This window comes from Bombina bombina, chromosome 5 (genome assembly GCF_027579735.1).
Source record: "Bombina bombina isolate aBomBom1 chromosome 5, aBomBom1.pri, whole genome shotgun sequence".
NCBI classification, from domain to species: Eukaryota; Metazoa; Chordata; class Amphibia; order Anura; family Bombinatoridae; genus Bombina; species Bombina bombina.
In genome coordinates, this window is record NC_069503.1 from 445708618 (window position 1) to 445711870 (window position 3253).

Consider the following 3253-nt stretch of genomic DNA (forward strand, 5'->3'; position numbering starts at 1 on the left):
CTCCCTCTCCTTTTTCTTTTTCTACTCCTATTCCTCCCTGGACTGAATTCTGTCTATGTGTATCCGGATTCTTCCTCCTGACTACCATTTCTGTACTAGTACTTTCTCCATGATTAGTATAAGCTCTATTTTATATCACAATATTCTCTGATGTCACAGCAAGCCCTCCCTGTTTTTGACTAACCTGACTGAGTGCTGCCTGATCCTCTGTTGTTGGCGGTTGTAACAGGTCTTCATGTGCAAAATTGAGTATGGTAGGAACTATATCATCTTCATTAGTAGAAGAGATGTCAGTATCTGAAAGGGAAAACGAAACATCTTTATTACCACCTTTAATATTTTTCTTTCTATTGGAATGTTTTGTCCTGTTCCTTTTTAATTGATTATTAGGCCATACATAAACACTGTTATTTTTCGTAGTCCATTTGATCCCTATCAAACTTCTTTATCTTTAAAGAATCAATGTCCCCTTTGATTGCAGTAACTGATTCACTTAAAACCTTGTCAAGCCTTTTATAATCTTTATGGTCAGTAAACAGGTTTAAGTCCATCTGTAACTCAGTTATTCCTGATCGTAGTTGCTCCAATTGCTGTTTTTTTATATGTGATTAACATTGAAATTAATCTTGTCAAGCATTTGGATTAGGATAGAATTCCAGTCTTTAATAAACTCTGCGTCTGTCACATGGAAAGTAGGGAACTTATATACTCTGAGTCCTCTAGGAACCATATTAAGAGAAACATACTTTTCCATGAGACTAATATCCCACCAGATCTTATATTCCTTCAACAGTAAGGACTCAATTTTTTGAAAAATTTCAGAAATTTAAAACGTCTTTGTTTTATCTGAGAGCAAATCATCAAGTGATGGTCTAGTGCGTTCCATATCAGAAACAGCCCTTAATGAGATTTGAAGACTATCCATGCTGCTTAGGATAATATATAATGCTAGTTGCAAACTAATGTCAACAAATTATAGTGCTTGCCTATTTTTGTATTATTAGTGCCTTGTATCATAACAGTTTGATTACTGTTATGGTATTTAAAAAAGGTTGAGTCAAAAAGTTGTTAGGGTACAGCTAAATGAGGGTTTAGAAATCAGATGACAAGTCAATTGTTTACATGGAATGCTGTCAAACCTGAGCCCACAGATGCATACTCGAAGCTGTTCTCTCCTCTAGTTATTTGTTTGTCCACATACAGCCAGAAAAACAAAAGGCCCTTTATACTATCACAGATGCATTTTCGGTTTAAGCCAAACTGCTTTTTACTCACACCATCCATATATGATCCTCCATCGTTCCGTTAGAAGCCATCCTCCTGGTGTCTGCTGTTTTACCATAAGGATTAGGCCTTTTTTCCGAGAATGTTCCACTGAAGCAGATGCGTCTATTCTCTGGTGCCTGTGTCCGGAGCTCCAGATGACATCATCGATGTGGGACTCTCACACGCTTTGTTGCCGGCTGACATCACCGGGTGGCCGCGAGCTGGAAGGCTAACGTCTCTCTGTGTTTCTCTGTATGCGGTCTCTCTCCCAAGGCAGAAAGTAAAAAACCCAGAGGGAATCAAGGCACAATCAAGGCTAATACCTGGCCAAACACTGCTGACTCCCACCATGAAGGTGCAGCCCTCAAGCCAGTTCTTCTGGTAGGGGGCAGACTAAAGCTATTTCAAAGAGTTTGGACAGACTCAGTCCAAAATTTGTGGATTCAGAATATAATTTCTTAGGGTGTCGAATAGGATTTAAAATAAGATTTCCTTTGGGAAGATTCTTTTTTACCCATGTAACAAAAAACTCAGTAAAAGCTTAAGTCTTTCTGAAATGTGTTTCAGATCTAGAACTTTCAGGGGTAATTTTTCTCAGTTCCACAGCAGGAACAAGGATTGGGGGTTTTGTTCAAATCTATTCATTGTACCTATGAAGGAAAATTCTTTCAGACCTATTTTGGATCTGAAAACTTTAAATGGTTTTGTAAGAGTCACATATTTCAAGATGGTGACTATAAGGACTATTCTGCCTTTTCTGCAGCAAGGTCACTTCATGTCCACAATAGACTTACAGGATGCTTACCTTCACTATCCCATTCATCCAGATCACTATCGTTTTCTGAAATTCTCTTTTCTAAACAAGCATTACCAATTTGTCACTCTTCCGTTTGGCCTTGCAACAGCACCAAGAATATTCTTAACAGTTTTAGGTGCCCTTCTATCTGTAATCAGAGAGCAGGGTATTGTGGTGTTTTCTTATTTGGATGATATCTTGGTACTAGCTCATTATATTTCCAGATAGATTCAGTGTCCATGAATCTATCCCTAACAGAAAAAAGACATTTGAGATTGGTTTCAGCTTGTCGAAACCCTCAGTCTCTTATCATCCACTTCAGTGGCTATGTGCATGGAAGTTTTAGATCTCATGATTGCAGCATAGGACGCAATCCTTTTTGCTTGTTTTCATATGAGACCTCTACAGTTTGGCATGTGGCATCAATGGTGCAGGGATTATACTCAGTTATCACAATTGATATATTTAAATCCCAACTCTTCACTCTCTCTGACTTGGTGGTTATACCATCACCTTATTGTTTTAGGGGCCTCCTTTGTTTGGCCTACCTGGACTGTGATCATAACAGATGCACGTCTCTCAGGTTGGGGAGCTGTTTGGGGGTATCTGAAAGCACAAAGAGTTTGGAATCCTTGAGAGGCAAGGTTACCAATCTATATCTTAGAACTCCATGCTATTTTCAGAGCTCTTCAGGCTTGGCCTCTATTAAGAGAGAATCGTATATTCGGTTTCAAACAGACAATGTCTGTTTGGGTTAAATTCTACCAACATCATATTATTTACAAATAATCTACGTATGCAAGCAAATAGACGTAATGTGTTAATCTGACAATTGTTATAACATGCTAAAGACTAGAAGAGGCACTGATAGAAAAATAAGCAGAATATTACGGATGTCTAATTGACAGTAGAATACATGGATATTTCTATGCAAAAAAAGGGCATGAAAATATACACATAGCACAAGCCACTAAGCATTAAATCAAATGCTACTCTATGCATTAAGCATAACAGACACTACTCCATAGAAGAGCATTATAGGGTGATCTGTCAGGTAGTTTGTACCGTGTCAATAGTATGCCAACCACCTATATCTGGGTGATAGAAAATACAAAATACAGACCCCTCGTTAGTAGCCTAGAAATGACACAGTAACATAAGCCTATAGCATCTTATTCCTAGAATTAGAAG